We start from the raw sequence: 23,752 nt of genomic DNA on the forward strand, positions 1-23,752 counted from the left end.
GGTATTTATTTTTGAAAAGGCACATTAACGCATATTTAAGAGTCATATATGGCTTTTCGATCAGGGCAACTAACAAACGCTTCGCGAAGTAATGGCTAACACAGATTTGGACGCAAAGAAGCATAACGACCTTCATATATATTCAAACATTTTAACAGATTACATAATATCTATGGCGAAAAACCCTATTCCAAACAGGTTAATAACAATTCGCCCGATCGAACCACCCTGGATAACCACACACATAAAACCTCTGATTCGGTGTCGACGACGGTTGTTTCGCAAAGCCAAACATAAAACCCTTGCACGCGACTGGGGTAAATTCAGAACTATGCGAAACAAAATCGTGGCCGAAATTAGAAGCGCTAAACTTAATCACCAAGAAAAGTTGGCTGAAAAGCTTCAATCAACGCGAACTTCTAGATCATGGTGGTCATGTTTAAAAAGCTTTATTCGACCCAATGCGAATTCATCTATTACCTCACGTATCGATAAAGATTCAATAATTGATGACGACACACACAAGGCTACTGTTTTCAATAACTTCGTCACTGAACAAACGCTCCTTGAAGAATCAGAAGCACCTAACCTAAGCCACTACTCTTATCAGCACAACGATTCTCTGACTTTTCTCGTGGTTACTCCAACTGAAGTCGAATCAGTACTACGGGGCTTACCCTTAAACAAAGCTGCTGGTCCAAATTCAGTCAAAAATCGCATCCTGAGAGAACTTTCAACTGAACTCTCTGTTCCCCTAAGTGATATTTTTAATACTTCTTTACTCACCTCTGTATTCCCAGAACCATAGAAAGAAGCTTTTGTCACCCCAATATTCAAATCAGGAGACTCATCTAACCCAGCAAACTATCGTGCTATCTCCCTACTAAGCACACTTGAAAAAGTATTTGAAATAATTGTATTCAAACATACATTGAACTTCCTAAACAAACTTCATATCCTTTCCCCGTTACAATCTGGATTTGTTCCTGGTGACTCAACAATAAACCAGCTAACGTTTCTTTATAACTTCTTTAGCGAGACTATCGACTCTGGAAAAGAGGTCAGAGTTATATTATGCGATATTAGCAAAGCATTTGACCGTGTATGGCATAAGGGATTGTTGTTCAAGCTTAACAATATAGGCATAAGAGGCAGTCTTTTATCTTGGTACAAATCTTACCTTAAAAACCGCAAACAAAAAGTTGTTCTCCCAAACGCAGAATCCAATTGGTTTCATATCAACACTGAAGTACCCCAGGGCTATATTTTGGTCCCACGTCTTTTCTTAATTTTTATTAATGATATTGTTCTAGATATTAAAGCCAACATCAGGTTATTTGCCAACGACACAACCCTTTATGTTGTAGTCGACAATCCAGTCCACGCTGCAGCTACACTTATCTCCGATCTCGAAATAATCAACACATGGGATAAAACATGGCGTGTCTGTTTCAATCTTAAGAAAACGGAGTCAATGATTATAAGTCGCAAGACAAGCACAATTCAACATCCCCCTGTATATATGAATAACGTCCCAATTAGCGAAGTCACAAAACATAAACACCTAGGGCTCTCATTTAATACTGAAGACCTAAAATGGGGGCACCCATATTGAGTACATTGTAAATAAGGCCTTCACAAAAATAAACATTATGAACAAGTTAAAATTTAATTTAGACCGTTCCTCATTGGAAACCATCTTCTTATCATTTATACGTCCTTTACTCGAATATGGTGATGTCATTTACGACAACTGTTCATAACAAGACCAAGAAATGTTAGAACGCGTCAAAATTGAGGCTGCAAGAAAAGTCACAGGTGCCACGAAATTAGTCTCAATTCAAAAGCTTTTGTAAGAAGTCGGATGGGAAACTTTAAGTAAGCGTAGAGCTAAACATAACAACCTAATCCCATCTTACCTTTTTAACTTGTGTCCACCCATGAATACCAACGACCGCTATAATTTAAAAATTCTCACACACACCAAGAGCTAGAACAGCGCTGTACTACAACTCTTTTATCACATCCACTACTGATGCTTACAAAAGCCTTCCAACCGAAATTTCGCAACATCCATTATCTCATTTAAAAAGGTCTTCCATCATCAGTGGTAAAATTCCAAAATACTATTACTATGGCAAACGTAAATCCCAGATAATGCATACGCGACTACGCACAAACTGCAGTGTGCTTTCCCAAGATCTATTTAGTAAAAACATAATACAATCACCTCTTTGATCCTGTGGCGAAGAAGAAACAGCTAGCCATTATATTTTGCACTGTCCATTGTACCCGACCAATCGAGTGCGCCTCTTGAATTCTGTATCACAATTCTGCATACCCTCAACCAAGGTATTGCTTTTTGGAACTCCTCTTCTTTCGTTGGAAGCCAACTGCAATATTTCTGCAGCAGTACCTTTATTGACAAATTTAAACGCTTCGATAAGACGCAGACGCCTTTGGTACCAATTCTCTCATAATCTACATGTGCTCTTCAACTCCCTTCTAACTCCTTCTCCAACCTCGCTCTTCTAATGTTAGTCCGTTTCAATCTCTCTTTATATACCCTTCCTTCCCTATCTCTTCCTACAAGTACTTTCCACCTCAACCACTCGACATTAACAACTTTATCAATTCAAATGCTTCTCGCCAAATGCATCGTTTTTCTTCAGGCTCGTGGAGCGACTTACAATAAGCTTAGTTTAGCTTCCATTTAAATGCACATATTACTGTGAATATTATTCATGTATATGCATTCCGAAAAAATTTGTTAAAACCAATTAATTCGACATACTCCGACCGTTCTGCTTAAAACACAAACAGTACTTCTTGCGATGGCTATAGGATCGGTGGCAACATTATAAACCTCAATATTGCTCTAATACATGATAATTTTGGTTTTAATTCAGGAGTTATTAGCAATATCATTAGCAATTAGTTATAAATTAATAAATTTGCGTTTCATGTTCATGGGCAATATATTCTAAATGTCTAAAATATAATATACGGCGGGATAGTATTCATCCTTAATGGACAACGCTAAGTTTCTCATCCTCCGAGATATAGCTGCCGCTGGAAATCCAATGATTCGCAACACATGAACGAAGGCAACAGCAGTTACTTATAGCAACTGTTATTTTGCTCAGGTACGAGTTTACGATAAAGTTAAATGCACCTTTTTTATTGCATACATTGTTCGTGTCATTTGTTTTTAAATGAAATATTTTAGCAACGAAATGCATTACAAACTACAATTATAGTGTGCATATAAGTAGAATATACCGTTATTTTGTGTCTTGAAAACTGGTTAATTGTTTTTACAACCAATAGGTGTCTACTAACATTGCCTTATCTCAGGTAGTGAATGTTTGTGTATGAACGAGGTAACAACTTTGAATAATGTATTAAAAAAAATAATATGGCGGTATCAGGTCCATTATCGAGTGTTGTTTAACGATAAAACTTGTTGTTACCCTCCCGTCTGGAATCATATCAATTCGTATACCAGTTTTGAGTTTACCATATCAAATTCACGGTTATACCAATGATCCTCATTGTAACGAAAACAGGCAATACAAATGTGAAATGAAATGTACATACGAATCATAAAGACAAATGCGTAGCAAAATAACCAAATCCAAATTAATGTAAAACACTTCGTTCTCAGCTGCAAAGCGGATAGATCGATTAAACTACATTTCCATCTACGAAAACTACAATATCCGTTCGCATTACCATATGAATATATATGTTAATAAAGTGCAAGACGTGGTATTGTAATTGATACAAAACCGGACTAACGTTTCTAATTGTACGACTATTTCGGCCTTTTACGACGCATGCGATTACAACACAACTTGTCATTGGCGATTACGTCAGGCATTAAAGCGATAAAGGTCGACACACAATTTGAGACGTTGGAGTCCGTACAAGTGATAAATTAAACGATTACATTGCCTGTAAGATTTGGCCATCAATACAAATGCATGAGGTCGTATTTAAGCAGAACACATATCTTATTCAGAGGAACGAGTTTCCTCTATCATACGAAAGTGCATATTGCAAATACCATAGTGTCAAAACAGCTATGGCAACACAGCTCTATTACATCTTTAATGCTTTCGTTAAACAAAAAACAAGTTGCATAGTTGTTATGATTAATCTCAATGCCGCATTTCACACTATCAACATACCAGTGGAAATCTAAATGACGTCCGAATGTAAATAATTGGATATAATATTATCTGACTGATCAATGCGATATATATACAATTCATCAACAACAAAATTAGCATTCGTTAAACTAGTATCATTATGATTAGTCGTAGTCGTAGTGCTCCCATTAGCTTTCTAGAAGTAATTGTGCATCAGTTAGTTGCAAGTGCACTGTTGCGGTCAACATTTAATACAATGACATTGCAACTGGCTACATCATGGACATAATTGGGAGTTACTGTCCGTTTAAATAAAAATGAAAGAGACTACATCAAATATATAGGTTGTGTGTACTTGAAATTAAATTATGTAATACTATTATATTCACCAAACACTAACTACATCATTCGAGCGCATGAAATTAAGTACATGTACCCAAATGGCTCGTTGTATTTATCATTTCGATAAGATGTAATCTGTCAATTGTTAACTTGAATATTTTAGTCACAATTGTTCATGGTGAGGTGTGTCATGCCTTAATACTGGTTCACATAACAATGTCCTGCAAAGACCGTTTCAAGACGGCGACTTTAACCGTAACCTTTCTTACGCGGTCGTTAATGTACGTAATTATATAAGAATTTCAGTCGGGCATATTTAGTGTATTAACTCTCTTAACTACAAAACATATGTGTTCATATTGTGATTCCCAAACGGTTCAAATTCAATTTTTCTGGACTACATAATTTTAATGGTATCGATTTATATTATAGTGGTAATTACATCGGATTGTAAAGTGTTATTTACTAAGTATGATATAAAGGCCTCAAAATTAGTTTGTGTTTATTTACATTGTTTCATTATCAACATCTATTCATTTATTTCGTGTACACTTAATTGCAAACAATAGTACAACCTCTGTAAATAATTGTAAATAAATGGTGGAATACAAATTACATGAACGAACAATTTCTGAACATGAGGCACGGAAAAACAAAGTACAATCTTACAAGTAATGATTCAATAATAACGTTAGAAATATTCATATGCGACTACTTGACCGATTATTGACCATAACACTGATTTAACGAATCTAAAACTACCCTTATGTAATCAGGTAATCCTGTGCAAAAACGAAGCACCGATGGTAGATCAGTATATACAATACAATTAACAACAACAGAAACAATAAACTCATGTTAGTTTTACAATTTGCAATGGTTTGCTTTGGTTGAGTTGATTGCCAAAGAAAGCATATGACGTACATAAAACTGACATAATATTGGTATTTTCAAAATGTATATGTTCGACAGAAAATAATTTTAAAAGTGCATGACCTAAGTTCAGATATTATGGCATGAACAGTTGGAATATATCTCGGATAAGCCTTAGTCTATTGTACATGCAAGTACAGATGATGTCAGCCTTTATTACAGGAGCAATCCCATTCCAAAGCTACGAACACAAACAAACACCGAATTGGTATCTTAAGAGTTAACATATTAAGGTCTCCAGGAACTGAAAGCAGAACAGCTATGCTGCTTTCTGTTGATGAAACAAGTTTGCACCTAGTTTCTTTTTACATGTTCTGAATTAATACCTCTTAATGTATAGTTTAATATATTTCAATCGTGGATCGTAATTACTAACGGCACGTGTAAACTCAAGTTGATTGTTGTAATAATCGATCAACTTTTCACATTTGTAAATGCATAAATTCATGTTGTGCCTGCATAGGTATTTTATTCAGTTGAATACGCTCTTTTGATTCGTTACGCCCAGGAACAATAACATAAAACCATGGACAGTCAATTTCGGAAAACATGTTCACAATTACAATGTGTATGTACAAACAACCAATAGTCGGAAAATCAAAGGCATTATTTCTCATAGCTTTAACTAGGTTATATATTATGCAATAAATAGTTTAATCACTTTACCTAAGCCCTTCAACTAACATGTACATGTATAGTGTACTCTTATACAAGGTTAAATACTGTATTCAATTTATTCCAGCTGTTAAATATGTAACTAGATTTGATGGTTTATGCTTATTTATATATATTATTTTTCTATATACTTGTATAAAAGAAATCAAAAGATTGGACTAGGTATATAGTAATGCTTTTTATTCGGACTTATTCTTGTAAAAATTTAATGTACTTTTTTATGATATACAATCATGTCCAAGTATATGTATGCGCTTTTGCCCGTGTTATGCCGAAGCTATGTGATATGTCTTTTCTGTTGATTTTATTGGAAACATGCCAAATCTAGAGAAGATCTAGTTTATGAAACAATTAAAGTTCATGGAATAACTCAGGTTGTACGAAATTAGATTCCCAATTGTATTGAGGCAATACATGTTTCATGGGAAAATCCTTCGTGTGCGGGTTCATGACCTTCAAGTAAATACCTAGTGTACTACTTGTTTATATCAAGACTACTGATATCGACTATTTCACGTTGAAAAACATAATCAAATTGCGAAATTTCTGGGCACACTAATCAATGCTATTATGTTATATAACTGTTATTAAACAAATAGCCGTACTGCACAACATTGAACTAAACAGTACCTCACCCAAAGAAGACACGTAACCTATATTTATTTCATAATATAGTACGCTATTATAAGATAAAGACGCTAGGTGAATCATAGGCACAGTATGTCCTCTTTTGCTTTTGGGTTTGATCAGTGTCCTGTTATTGTGTTCGGCTTGATATAGCAGTTATAAATGAAACCTAGCGTAAACATAGTATTTTGCATAAAATATTTCGATTGAGTATAGTAAAGCTGTTGGTTTTGTCTAAAAAAAACAGGTGTCAAAGGCATATTCGATGCAAAATACTTGATATAAATAAACATGGTTCTAGACACAAAATATAGTATATATGTGAAGTAAAAACATGTATAAGTCTTATACGTCTTTTATATAATTTGAACCAAACATGTCCATTTACGAAATAATCAAGTCAGATGTGAGACTGCTCCCATGAATCTTCGTTTAAAGATGGATAAATGTCAAATTTATCACTGGAAAACAATATTTCAGTTTAGCTCACAAACCGATACGGGACTAAATGAATTGCAACAGTGGATGGCACGCGATATGTTGGGGCTAATAGTGTTATGCATTTGCGATTTGGTTTTGATTATTTCATGCTTTAGATTTCATGTTTTCGATAAGATGAAGTTTTTCATTTACATCGAGGGTACAGTAATTGAATTCTGACATAAACCAAGATTAAAACAAATTTAAATTGAATTGTAATCACAGTTGGTGTAGTGGTAATATAATATATAGAACTTGTATTGTATTGATCAATACACATTTGTTGGTATTTCTGAGCCTTTAAATGAACTTTGTAGCAATGCGATTCACTGAACCAAGTATACGATAGTGTTAATATTTCAATCGTTGATCACCACATGATCCAATATGTAAACAATCCAAACATTTGAAATTGATTTGTTTTAAATAGATCTAATAACGTTTTGATAGAATGTAGTTATACAATTCTTATTGAGCCAACATGTACATAGGCGTGTGTTTGTTTCAATGTATTACTCGACAATGATGTGTTGCTTTCGTATCGCTTTGAAAAACATTGAAAGGACCTTTTCACAGATTTTGGCACGTGTTGAAGTTTGTCATTAACTGCTTTATAATGATCAATGTAAATAGTGGATCTAAATTATATTGTGCCTGTCATTCGTTAGTTTATTTCAAATCTGTTTTACTTCAAATTTTCATATAAATTGTGTGCAAGTTGTCTGTAAAGTTTTTGTTACATTTAATGGCGAGTGTGTAATGTATAAAATAACGATCTCGTTTCAGAGCAATATATGCATACCCTGTAATAATTTGATTGGGCTTAAAGTCTCAGCCTGTGTGTTTATTTTAATGTCAGCAGGTTTTCGTCGCCCTCACTAAAATATGAAATACAAACCTTTATAAAGAGCATTATTTTTAAACGAACATTGTTTTTAAATATGCTAGAAATTCTTGTTCAAAAAACGAGAAATAGATGTGTTCGTTCGGAAGTTATTAGTCACGCTGCCGTAAATGAATTAATCCGCGAATGGCTTTTTCAAGTATTACATGAATTTCGGAACAGTATTTTCATATGCCTACACGTGCATCTCAATGTTATGGCGTTATTACTGGACTGATGCGATAAATTAATTACATGGTCACTTTAAGCTACAAACAATAACAAAATCATATATATATATACATGTGATGGCCTCATTTGCAGAACGAATCATGAAATACAAGTTCTGTTCTACATTGATTAGCATGCGGTTTATTTTATTAGCAATCAACACTGTTTTTGTAATACTGGATCGCTTGAAGTGTTGTTAAATTAGTTGTTAAGGCTGTGAACATAAGTGAAAACGTATTTTTTATTAGTAAAACATAATTCACTGTGTGCGTCTCTCTGTTTTTATTTCAGGACTCGTGTTAAAAAACAGAGCGACTGTTGAAATAGCGAGATTGTGACCTGTGACTATAAGGCATGGGAGATATCAAACACATTAGGTTTGTACAAAAGCAGAAGCGAGTTTTGCACAAGTATAGTTCGACCTGTATGCTACGCATTTTAAATCAGTGATTTTGAATAGCACCTTCATCCTCATCCAGCCTAAGATTCCTATGCCCGAAGCACATTGAGCTCATCCAAATATGTAACAGGAATACTAATTATATGTAATGTGTTTTTATCCGACTTTGGTAATGTATTAAGGTTACGTTGTAGTGTACGTGTTTTATTAATCTGTATTAATGTGTGTGAATAACTTTATATTGTGTTATTGCAACTACTTTACAACTGGCTGTGCTATTAATGTTACTTTGTGTTTGACTGTATCTGATTAAATACAAAGTACATTGGTATTAGGCTTTGCCAGGACAAATACTTACAACCACATGTGCAAGCTCAGTCACCACTTCGGGCTTGATATGTTTATCTAATGTGGTGGTGCGCTAGACAACCATGGTGTTTCCTTATGGTTATTATTGTAAAGTTTGTATAGTATCGTATTAATTAAACAAACGCTTCGATTAACTTATATCATATTCAACGTACATTGGTAAAAGTATTACTACACGAGGTCGATACAAAGGAAATTTCATGCAATTCAGTTGTACTTGACAACTGCCAATTCACATTGATTGAATGCATACACATGTATGTACTTATTTTTTTTAATGTAATCATTGCAACAACAACAGACAGTATAAATAGTTTGCAATAGCTCACACCTATGCGATTTAATAACTGTCTCGTATGCGTAAACCATACACAAAGGTTTAATTCCAAAGTCGAACCAAATGTCAAAAATAGCATTATTAGTGCAACGTGTCAATAATGTCGATAATTAAACATGACTGGGTTACTGAACACCTCATACATTATTATGCAAGTCAATATAAACAAGTCAAACGTTCATAACAATAGTATGCGCCAATACACCGTTGTGATGTCGGCTTCATGCATTTACTACCAGAACTTTGCAGCAATACAAATTAATGCTTAATAGAAACCATTGGTCGACTATGATACATAGGAACGCACAATTTAGGCGATTTTGTCACAACCGGTTTTGTACCAGTGCTGATACTCAGCGAAGTCTGCGCTCGGTCAGTCAACCTGCGATAAAAGCATTGCCATTTTAATAAAGACGATATTAGTAGTCTGGTCAGTCCAACCTGAGACTAATTAGTAATGGCGCAACTATAAAAGCAATACGAAATAGTCTGTGTCTAGAACACATTATTTGCAAATGGGTTTTACGACAAGGTTAAACTGATCATGAAATAAGTGTCCAAATATTTATTGATCAGCAAAATTGATGCTTTTAAATCAACTTGGTCTATTCGTCTCCGACCTGCTTAAAAAGCCTACGCATAATACATGTGTATCACATTTTGTTTTTCTTCAGCGGATATGACAGAGATTATACACTGTTAACACATTCTTAACTTAAATAGCACCTATCCCCTTTGCAAAAACAGACTCAAGTTATTGAGTTATCAGATAAACGAGCGGTCAAATTAAACACAAATATATGTTGATCACCTTTAATCATCTCTTAACTATCAATGCCTAACATCGCAATGAAGACTGAAGACACAACGGGCATATGATGATTAAAATGGATTAAGTACTCGTCAGTTTTTTAAATGAGTAATTCATATATCAGTGATAAAACAGATCGCAGTACACTGAACATTAACGCGGTATATGTACATTGGTTGTTTACCCACGATTTGTCTGACCATGATAATACATGTTGTTTGGGCAGGTGAATGTCTTTGCACACAAAAAAATGCTTAAGGTTGCCCTGTTGTAATTTTTAATCAAGGCTTGATCACGACCTTTAGAAAAACGACCTTTCAATAGAAGGGACAATGATCTAAATATCATGCCACGATGTTTCTTCAAATATATAGTTAACAAACATTATGTTTTTATTATAATCATGCGCTTATCTTATTTGATGCCGAAACGGACCCTTCTCTGTGTTTATCGACTTGAATGGCACTCAATTTCTTGGTGGATTTCATGATAATTTAGAAAATCCGATCTACAAGAAAAGCTAAAAGGACAGTCATTAAACAAATGTATAATTGCGTCGATATGGCATGTGATGTTAATAAAAGGAAGTACACATTGACCGTCGATTGGTAAGTGCGGTATTTCATGTTATGTCCGTCTTATGTTAAAATGCAACGGATAGTATATTGCTAAAGTTTATTGCATATATATCAACGATATAATTACGAAAATAAACTTTCGAGCACAATTTTTTATTAATCAAACATATATAATCAAGGTGATAAATAAATGATTTCTTAAAAATTATGACATCAAAGTGAAGAAACTACATGTACTATTATTGAAAAGATAGTCCTTGTTTTAATAACGTGTTAGTAGGTATTATGTTTGCTTGTAGGATTTATAATGATGCCATAACGCTATGTATATCATTAATCATTCCTCATTTGATTCTTTACAAGCACTTTCGGGCCCCCACCCGAAACAAAATCACGTATAAATGACGTTTGGTAATTACTACATTGTTTAAGACAATGAGATCTACAATACATGCAGTTACGTACATAATTACAATCTTAATAACGTTTAAAAGTACACAGAAATGCATATATTGCATACGCACGAAAGTGTGTGCACGCCGCAATAAATGTCAATTTATTGTTTAACTTGTCCAGTTATTGAAATAAAATAAAACACATTTCATGAATGAGTTATAAAGTTGGTATTATTGCTGTACCAAATCACAATACGATTGTTAAACTGTATGATCTACTATTGGTTCTTGCTCAATGCAAACTAATTGCGCAAGTGAACCATACGGTTTTTGCATATTGCCTTTTGCATATGGGTATTTGTTTTATAATATTTTATGACTTTGTGAAAATAATTCAAAAGCGATAGTCTGATAGCATTCGCGTTTCCACTATATAAGGATATTCCGAATAATCGTTAATACAATTTTGATAATTAGTTTCTCTTTTTTCGCATAACAAAAACAATCCTTAGACAATTTCACAATTTACTCACAGGTATATAACGTATTGAAAAGTACGTAACATGTCCATCCCCTCGAAGTTAACGCTCAAACTGATAAGCATCAACCTAGTAAGCATTTGTAATGCTTCTATAGTACATCCCATTTCGAAAAGCATGATACATCAAACGTGACATTATAAACGACGATCATCTCAAAGTGAGCACTTTTAGTTGGACGATTTACGGTCAGTGAATCGAGACATGTACATGTATGTTGTTATGATTGTTTTATATGTGTTTATGCTGATAGCGTATACAATGTTTGATTTGGTCGAACGAATGTGTTTTGAAATCCACTGACATTTGTGGGATACAATCAATGTGTTAAACATAGTTTAATCGAGAAATACTAGGTTCTGTGATTCAAACAAGTTATATTTGATAATATTGTTGCACTTTCATCAGTATCAGTGTATTTAAGAAATAATTCGTGTACGTTATAGTTTGTTGTCGAATAACCCACGGCCGGAAGTTTAGATGCGTAGGGATTAAATCACGATAGCGAAGCGCATCCCATCATACTAGCAACAACTTACACTACATGTCGACGATAGTATACAATCCGAAATTAAAACTCACTTTTAAACACACAGTTATCTTTTAGCAGACTGCTTTCGGTAACACTAAATAAAATATAGCATCCATTTGATGAAATCTATACATTATTTTAAATTCAGCAGATGAACATAGTGAGGACTGATACATGATATTTCATGTTTACTCTGTGTTAAACTGTATGTAATAATGTAATACCTGAAGTCTATCCATACCATATGACGCCGCATAAACAATATTTCACATCATGATCTGTATTAATAGAAATAACTTTACAAAAGATAAATAATGGCAATTCGTTTGCTATTCGTACTTTCAAATAAAAATCCAGACAAAGTGACACGAATCCACAAGCTAATGTTTGTATTTCAATGGACACATGTTGATTGACACTATGATTATCCCATTCTCTATTTAAGAGCTATGTCTTGTTGACATTGGCAGCTTTGAGCGCATGAATGGAAATTTTAACTCGCAGCGAAACAATTATTTATGTGCGTTTAATATTTGGGTGCCGTATGTAATACAACAAGCGTGTGATGTTTAATGAACGTTATGGAACATGAACAATTATATAGAGGATATTTGTTGGATTCGGTGGATTATCGATTTTAATTCACGAATGATTATAGAAAATATATTTTTTCTATGATCACGATTGAATTAAAATTTGTTTTAGTTTATGCTTTCTTTCACAGTTTATATACATTGTTAAAGAGTTGAACTAAAGAATTTTGCTGAGATAATGACGTCATTTCGTCAAAAAATGACGTCATTTCACAGTAAACAGTGATAATTCTAGTAATTTTCACTGTTAATTTTCACAGTGAAATTATCAGTTTTGATTCACTGATATTTGTCTATAAACCACCGGAAAGCATAAAATAAATACGACTTTTCCTGCTATTATTTAAATTAAAAACAGGTGATGGTATGATGTGTACTTCGGATATTTTGCATCAACACATATATGATTAATGTATCAATTAATAAAACATAAGGTGAATATATGTGAGAAGTTGTATTGCTTTGTTTATAAATAAACGCCTTTGAGTGAAAGGTATTTGCTTAACCAATCACGCATGCCCATATTTGTACAGAGGTTTCTATGATAAAATTTCCAACCATTAACGTGTGTGCCTCTAATGATACATCAACTGCTGAAACAAACCATTTATGCTGTATTTGTATATATCTAATATGATATTGGACTTTGACAAAAGAAATGCAATTATTATGTATTCACAGTTCACATTCTTAAGAGTATACTTTGTAATACTTAAACGTACGCGCGCTCGATGCATATAAATTGTACCTGTCAACTCCGTTACGCTAAACGACAAGATAATATATCATGTTGAGAGAAAATTGCGAAGGTCTGTTGGAAATCGTATGTCCTAGTTGTGAGGCCTTAGTTCAGACGTTTACGAGAATTTAAATTCGATACCACAACCTTAATGATGTGAGAATAAATACAAAAATATACCATAAATGCACTTAAAAAAGAAGAAAGTTGCCTCACTTGATCTGTATTAAATAACTAGACAGTTTCTAGAGTTTTATGTTGTTGTACCTTTACAAGCGTTTAACTTTTAGTACTAATGCACATTTATATATGCATATATAAGTAGATAAACTGCGTATGCAATACAAATATATATAATAGCTTTAGCACACATTAATATTTTGTTTAATTACGACTTAATGCTTTTTAATAATGCACAATAATAATAGTTTTGTGAGTATTTTTTAATATTCTGAAAATAGTTTAATTTTACATTGAGCGAACCTTTGTTTCCAGATAAAATGTAAGTCCATACCAGAAGACATGACATGTTCTCTCAATTTGTGTAATTGTTACATTATATTTTGTTTGCAAACATGCGTATTCATTAAGATACATATCACTATTGCATTTGTAATCTTACCTAACGAGGCTAAATATAATCATCGACAAAAAATACGACTTATCACAGGACAATTACCACAGCACACCGAAATTATAAAAGCTAGTGTCACAACGAAACACAACGTACTGTAAACTGATGTGTGTGAACAGTACATTCCCATTCATGGCATCTTACTCCCTGAGATGCAATGTATAATATACGCTTCTGAAAATTGCAACTGCATTCTTGCAGCGGAAATAAAATCACATAAATGAAGACATAATTGAATGTCCGTATACACATTGTTTTCAGATTACAATCACTCTTTTAAGTATCCGTATTAAAGCATGCATATATATACTTGATTTGTTTTTTATAAATAAGGCATTTGTGAGTGAAAACCTATTGATAATAGATTGTTTGCTCACTCCAAACTTTCATTCTTAATTAGATTGTTCATGTTACAATACTTGTAAAGTCTAGTGTCACCTGTTGGGAACGGCAATATTAATCAGGAAATAACGGGTTTATTTAAACCTATAATGCATACTTAAAGATATAGTGGCAAAATATTGCCGCTTTTGAAGCGAGAATCCGGACACTGTATTATAATGGGTAGTATGTACTATGGATTTTTTTATCTTAATAAAGTGTCAAAAATCTTTTTAACATTATGGACAATTATAAATACTTTACTTGTGTGTTTTGCATGCATATGGTTTGTGTTCAACCTCTTCAAAAATTGTGTCCGATGTTAGTTTTAATAAAGACAATTGTATATGTTATTTATAACATTATCAATTTATCAAAAATGTAAGCGATCATGTACAATTTTAATGTCAACAATATATTTTCTTAATCTGAAAACTTAATACGACTACTTTTAAGCAGCCGATACATAAACGTGCACTGTAATGTAGAACCAAATATGCATCGGGAATGACCTGAAAAACATGGTGAATTATGTGTTTCGTCGATATTAATTGCAAACTCGTTATGTATTACTTCGAAAACCTCGTTGTTTACTTGTAAACAAACGTGTGTCGGTTTCGTCCTTAACGGGAACCAACAATACTATTTAAAGCGGACACCCATACTTCATGTTGGATAGATGGGTAACAATAATGAAACATTGTTTTTCTTACTAAGCAAGGACACAATAGTGTTGAGGGCTTCTTGCAAAAGCGCGTAACAAATTGCATACTTAAGACAGGAAAATACGCACATCAAACTGAGTTGTTCAAAGCTGTTGTCAGTTTACATTAATCTCAACATAACGCAATACACACTGACTTATTTCATCACAAACTTCTCTTTGTGTTCCATGATTGTATCGGAAGTAAGTGAGACAACATGACTGCAGTCCGCAATTCAATACAAAGTCACAATATCTCGAAAAATAATGCTTGTGTTGGTTAATTATTCCATCAACAATGTACGTCTTTAATAAATCTGTTATTCTTGACATGCAATTTTTCTTCAAGCCAGTACCAAGTTATCAAATAAAAACATTACCAATTGCAACAATAGATTGCAGCTGCGGCAGCAGAGCTTATAAAACAATAACATCCACGATTGTCCATGCTCGTCTTTAACAAGTATGCAATTTAACTTAGAAATATAAGGCTTAACACACATCTTTAATAACATGTTTATTTTGCAGCAATTCATGCACTATACCATTTTATTGTACGCGTGAAGTATATTTAGCAGTGAATATCACATTCATTCTGACATATTTGATTCTAATATTGCCAATAATAAAATTTTGTATTTTTTAAATGTAATTATTCTTTCAATTACGAACGTCATAGAGGTATCCGATTACAGTTATATATAAATATCTACTTTTACAATTATTTTCAAGCGGCTCTTGCCGTATCATCTTATGTTTCCTGAAATTCTGGAGCAATACATAAAGCCCCGATAGCTCATGAGTCGCGTCCAAGGTAATATGACCTGTTAAGAACCTTTAGATAAAATGCTTGTTTCCGCAGTGATATTAGTAGTCGCAGATCAAGAAAAAAAAACACATCATATGCAAAACGCGGCCTTTAAATACAATAAAAAAACTACCTACTTTTGAACAGCTGAACATACTTTTGTGATGACGCAATATGGTTGCCGCGGTATACCGACTCAGACAACAATATAATTTTACGGACTGTAATCTATTCTTCGCTACTGACGAGGCCCTTCAGAATGTACGTCTTACACGGACGCCAAGTGTACGTTCACAGTTAACAATGCACGCATAATATCAACAATAGCGTTGTATAATTATCAAATGTATTGTATGTATACCAGTACTTAGATATATTATGCCCAAATCGAAGTTTCATAAAAGAAATCTAATGTTATATCATCTTAACAGCGACATACAATGCAGGTATTCTTGATATAGACCAGGTAGAACAAACGACGCCACATTTATATTGTAAGCTTTTTGAAACACTTCTTTATTTCAATCATGTGACCATATACATCGTCTTTGTCTAGTCCAGTTGTCAATATTGTTATACCGTTGTTGAATTACACATAGTTTACGACTTCGAAATGATGCATTAAACTGCTGAAATATATATATATATATATATATTAAAACGATACTGTAAATACATAATGTTTACGTTCGTAATAATCTATGGGATCGAAGACCTCGACAAAACGAGATCTTGGGAAGAGGAATGGAATTGATCTTGCTCAATTATGACACTGTTGCCAGCACTTGCTAGTAATTTAAAGTATGACTTACCGTTTAAATAGATTAAAGTCAGTTAAGTTGCAAAGATATAATCATTGAATAAGAGATGTTTATGCGACTGAGAAACTACTTCGCGCACACAAAGGTTACATCGTAAGTTCAATCACTCACATTTAGTCGTAAAATGTTGCTGACACTTTTTAATATTTTGTTGATGTTCATTTTTAACCCATTATTACACATTTTAACATGGAGTGCGTTCACTGCAAATGGCTATTATTGACGTTTTTCACGGAACATTCCGAATTATCATATATTACAGACGTACAAAATACTGTAACAGCGAATACGAGTAATTATTCGCCGGAAATTAATCACGAATATTAAAATCAGATAAATGCAATACCAGGATATCTTAACAATCAGACATCTTCAATTTTATTGGCATACGTTTATTATTAACGGTTTATATACAATGTATTATGTCAATAACAATATGAATATATCAAATCTTGTAAAGAATATGCAATCATGTTAACGAAATATATATATTAGTTATTTCATAAAATGTATTATTGTCGTGGATTATTATATTAACATTAAAATTCAACTAAGATATGTACTGGCCGCCAGTCACTTATTTTAAAAACGTAAAATACTGTCTGCAATTATGTATTTAATCATCGCTCGATTCTGATTTCATTCGTTAAATGCCGTCGCAAGCTTTTCGTTTGTTCTCTTCTCACATGTTTTGATACAAACCAGATTATCTGATTTCAATTATTAACCAGCTTTTATTCCATCATTTTTGTGGACCATAATAAATATGAATCTGCAGAAACGTCGAAGCCATGGGACGTATATATAAAGGGCACATGTCTCGTGCAGGAACAAACCTTTTTATGGTTAAACACTGATGGTCATTATTGAGAAAAACGGCATAAATTGGCACCGCCACTGTCTGTGAGTGTTCTGCTAGTGCCCGCCGGCATTGAGGCTGTCTGGCACAGTCACAAACTGTCTGTGAGTCTTTGCATCTTACAAAACAGACGTATTTAAGTAATTACGCTGCGCCAGTCACATACGTTTTAACGAATATATATATTTTGACAAGTGCTTCAGGAGCAAGGAATCAGGTACTGGTAGGTGGATGTTAAAACATATCGTTGTATAATAAGTAATTGCTATACTAAATAAACTCATAATCTAGTGTGAACAAAATACAATATATGTCGGTAATTTGTATCATACATTTTGGCGCACTTAACGATTATATTTGCTTTAATACATATCAGTCTTACATATAAACGTACGTATATATTTCATACAACTTTGTATCATGATGTTTTTAACAATTTTGGTTTAACAATCCGCGGTCACTAATTGCACCATAGATTATATTCAGAATGGGAGGAATTTAGTAACTTCGCTTGTGCTTTTTATTTTTTATGTAATAGTACTTGTATGATTTTGTGTTTGATCAGTTACGTTATTCGTTATTCTTCTCTGGAAGTACGATAAATATTTGGAAGTAGCTGGCATGTGTCTGCAAGAAACAGGCAATGATAAAAGGGTGATGCAAACCTCAATCGACCAAGTTATCTTTTAGTGATATATATATATATATATAGCATTCGTATCCATATACGTAATGTATGTCTTAATAAAAAAGAACAGATATGCCACGTACAAACTTGGGGCGGCATACTTGTCGCTTAAGGACGTATGCTGCATTTTTAATGAAAATTTTACTCCACATATAATATGATAATTTGTGGTATTTAGGTAGAACCATCTGTTGTGGATAGAAAAATAAAATAAAAAGCATGGGTCACCATTGTTGTTTAATTTTTATTCGCACTTTAACAGCAAGCATACTTCAGCACAAGAACAATTCACCAATAAGGTAATAACATAAACACTTGAGTAAATTGATGAGAAAACTGTTGAAAACAGCCTCCATTTCTCACAAAATCTGTAATGCTGATTTAATTCGACTGCAATTTTTTTTTTAATGACATGAATCGATTGATTAATATTTTATTATCAAGTTTTAAATAAAAAACAAAAACAACAGAAATTCACAAATGATAATAAATAAATGCATCAAAGTCATTTGTATTTTCACATGCATTCTTCCACCTAGATTTTTTCCAAATTTACCTAAATGCTTAATGATTTATAACTTCATACAAATATAAAAAGAAAACAATAGGTCACCAGGGTAGTTTGTTCACAAATGCAGTTTGACTGCATGTATTAAAATACAATTTAAAAACGCAGTGGAAACCATGTAGTAATGGTGCAGGTCAAAACACATGCTAGAACATGCATTGCTGTATGCCAATGAAAAAAAAAATAGATTTAAATGTAAATGAAAACACGAAATATTTGTAGAAAGATCAATAATAATTGGTAAATACATCATCCAACTTAAAAAAGATGTACACAAAACATTTAAAGGGCATATCGACAGTATTAGTTGTAATTATTGACATGACTTGACCAATGTTTTTATATGTATGCCAATGAAAAAGTAGATTTTAATTGAAGTAAAAATACAAATTATGTGTAGAAACATCAAACAAATATAAGTTTATATTGAACCAAACAAAGAAACAAGAAAATTGAATATATTTAAAGGGGCATACCGCTATCTTTTTTGAAATTCTTGACATGATTTTACCAATTTATTATTGTATGTAAATGTAGATTTGAATATAATGAAACTGCAAATTATAAAATATGTGTATCTAGATCATTTCATTAGGGTAATTAAGTATTCAATTAAAAACAATACGTATACAATACACTTAAAAGGGCATATCAACGGTATTAATTGTGATTCTTGATATGTCTTCATCAATTCACGGCATATCATTTGTATGAATTAATGTATATAAAAGCAGTACCATATTGTTGGAATTGCTAGGAAAATATATATGAAAAACTATTTTATCTTCATAGTTAGTGTACGATAAATATCTAATCCAACACAAGTGTTGCATTTTTAGGAAAACGTTTACATACTACAAACAAGTTTGTATGTGAATAGAGATACTAAAAAGGCAATCATGGCCTATATGTAAAGCAATGATTCACTAACAATGAACTTCGTTATCTATAATGAGTTTTTTTTAATAATAAAATAATAATAATCTATGAGTTGTTGATATGCCACTGTAATGTAGTTATGCTTAAAACTTTATTTGGTTTTTAAATCTACAATGACTCAAATATTTTAAAGTACAAAATACATTTTAAGAACGTACGCGGTAGTTTGTATTATTTTTTTATTACATATAGCATAATGCTTGATCTATCTTTTGCTGATATTCAAATAAAATAAAAATCGAGGGTGACGGGTGTTCTTATTTGTTTTATTGAGTTTTAAATTTAACAACTATTTCAACGTGTTTGTTCACCTCGCAAATATGCCTTAAAGAACAAAACTGTGCACACAAGTGAAAAAACTATTGAAAATAATGTAATTCTCTGTGTCCATTTATAAATATGATTACAATTTTATTTAATAAGATAAAACATCAAATGGATATCAACAAAGTTAATCGGAAATTAAAAAATATATAATTTCTTACTTTAAACTTGTAATACTTTCCCGCATACAGATTTCATTCCAATTTACCCAAATGGCTCGTGGGTTATCAATATTGACAATAATTTTTTAGTTTAAATTTAAATATTTTATATAAATACAGCTTGTTGGAACGCTCGCGTTCTTGTTAAATGGAAAGCTATTTCCGAACATTTCTTCTTAGAAGAAAACGCTAGACAGTTCCTCAGTAATTTCCTCAGTATCATTTATCGTATGTAATTCCACTGATTTCAGATTGCAAAACAATAATCTCATAAAACACCAAACATATGCTGAGATAATGTTCACCTAATTAGTCAAGTATATTTAATTTTCCGTAGACCCAATAATGCGAAAGCCTTACCCACATTCAATGCAGTTTTGATAGCAGAGCGAACTTTCGTTAAATGTTATTTAACAGATGCGTTGCACATACGGTACGAGTTTGTGTTCAGCTACAAGTCTGACGATCGACGGTGTAGGATCGTTCCGACTACACATATCCTTATGCAACAACACACGATTTTAAATGCAATATTCGAACGCATTATGGTCCTAATAGTATTTACATGTGTATAATAAAATAAACAGTATGCATGTATTACACCCCCATATGACCAAGAACTGTTAGATCATCATATACGAATTACATAAATGTACATATGTACAATGTGCTCGTAAAGCAATGTCCGAAATTTAAAAATTATTATTTGATCATTTTTTTAGAATTCACATATTTTAGAATTGTGTTAAAAATGCCAGAGTGAGATTGGCAATACGATAATACGATTTGCTTTTATTAACAATATCTTATCTGTACAATGACAATGACTATATTGTTTTTTAATCACAATTGATGGCAGTGACTGTAATAATAACTTGATGCATGTTAGCACACCGCCTCCTAGAAATGTATGGTTTTGTTAAGCTAACATTAACTCATGTCAAACGGGCTAGACGATTCGGTAGAAAGCATTATTCTTAATCTGAATGGTTGAATTCGAGCAATAACTTCAGTTATTTCGTTGTGATAGTATACTAGTATTATAGTATTATATTATAAAAAAAATAAACACAATTATCAAGCTTTAGAAGACAACAAGGTTGATACACAATACTTACGTTGTGTTGCAATTGTTGACGTTTTCAACAGAGTGAATATAACGTAGTGTAGTCATTATAATTGAGTTATTGATGTGATAATCTCGCAATAAAATGCAAGGACATGTACACATCAAAGCCGTATTTTCACAATATCGTTATGCATTATTGTTTAATGGTGTGCAATACAAACGAATACTAAACGTACAACACGATGCATCTTCTATAACGTCATATTGTTCGTATTTTCTTAAAGTTAATATAATCTAAGCTAACCAAAAACAATAATTCCGGGAAATATTGTTCCAATTTTGTAGTATTTATAGGCTAAATATCTTAAATGTACGATCCATGAATACTCGACATATACCATCGCGTCGGTATATCGTATTTAACAGTCAATCATACATTACGATACAGAGCCGGAAACATGATCTGATAGATCTGTTTAGGCATAATTATTCCATAGTTGTTTTAATAATATTATGTGTGTAAGATGCACTTCATGTTTTTGCTTGAAAAAAAAGCGCGCTAATGTTCGCATGCGTTACATTGAAATTCAGTTTTCGTTATCAAGTTCTTGTTTTATATATACTTTGTCGTATTGTATCGATTGTAATTTTCTTATTTAGGATGATTAACTATAGGTGAGCACTTTGAGCCGCGGTTAATCGTATGACGGATTAAGCAGTATAATAATTACATGACAGTAGTAAAATATTAGAAGTTGGCTAACAGATTTGAACAATTTATTTATTTGAACTTAGTAAACTAGCTATAATGTAACTTTATTAATCGAAGGGTAAGTGTGCAACAATCCCTACCATAATAACGTCCCCAATCAGTGCGCACCGTTAACTATCAGCCACACTCGACATCTTTTGAATGGTATACTTTTATAAAAACATAAATATGTATATAATTGTACTGCTACAGTGCATGATAACGAATCAAGTACTTTCTAAGAAAGTGATCGACTGTTTCAATCACAATAACATTTGAATAAAGTACTTTGCAGTAACTGACATGAGGTACAAGCTATGGACATAAGTTTGTCTCATAAAATAGTAAAACGTATTTCCAATCAAAGGCCAGCCATTCTTTTCCACAACGTATGTTATAATACAAGAATTAATACGTGGTCAAAACGGATTGATATGAAATTTCAGATCAGAAACAAAATGAACGATTAAACTAATTAATTAAATTGGGTAATAGTGTTACCATTTCTACGAATGCATACCATATGTTAAGTTGAAATAACATAACAATTTATTTGATATCAGTTATCGTGGCGCAAGGTAAATATCATTACAATTTTGAGAACAAACTTGTTACACACTTTAAGACAGCAAACTACGGAGGTTGAAGGAGAAAACATATGTATTTCGTAATATAATTGTATTATTGTACGTATTATTCCACCCTTTATACACATTTCATTACATTTTTCTCTTTAATTATACTAAATTCTAATTAACAAGGCCAAACATGGTCATAAGATGACGTCACCATCATCAACCCACATATATAGAAAACATTTGTTTGACATTTGGAAAAGTCGCTAACGGATTCCAGAGAAGACTACTGCTGCTTTATATTGCAAGCTGTATATTACACTATCAGTCCCGTATAAAGAAATACCGCTGGACTTGAACATGCTGATCGATAGACTCTCATGATAAATTTCAGAATGTATTTCTATTGGTTTCTACCTCTGGTTGAAATTGATTAAATAGAAAAAGTTAAATGCAAATTATCCTTGAATACAATACTACGCAATATTTGTTTGTAACTTACATTTTTAAATCGATGTTTTATATCCTTTTTTGGGAAATATATAACTACGTTGACAAACACGATTTTGTATTTCGTGTGGACAGAAACAATGATACGTGCACATGATACATTAAGTCATTAACATGACATCGAGCTTTGTAGTATGCTGCTGGCACGGATAAAGATACGTATTTGAAGATATGTTTAAATGTAAGGGCATCTTTTTTCACATATAATAGCCACAATTGAATACATCTGTTGATGTGTGTATACATGTAATTTAATTCTAATTAATAAGAACCACAACCCTCTTGAGTTGGTGCTAAAACCATCGGCTAAGGGTATAAACCAGAGTATCTTATGAAAATGTAG

The 23,752-nt window shown here is 32.6% G+C and overlaps 1 protein-coding gene across 1 annotated transcript in view; it reads right to left on the minus strand.

Moving 5' to 3' along the window:
* Positions 1-23,752, minus strand: part of LOC127861624 (profilin-1-like) — a 368,553-nt gene that overhangs the window by 121,492 nt on the left and 223,309 nt on the right. The gene's annotated exons all lie outside the window — the stretch shown is intronic.

This window comes from Dreissena polymorpha, chromosome 16 (genome assembly GCF_020536995.1).
Source record: "Dreissena polymorpha isolate Duluth1 chromosome 16, UMN_Dpol_1.0, whole genome shotgun sequence".
Classification (NCBI taxonomy): Eukaryota; Metazoa; Mollusca; class Bivalvia; order Myida; family Dreissenidae; genus Dreissena; species Dreissena polymorpha.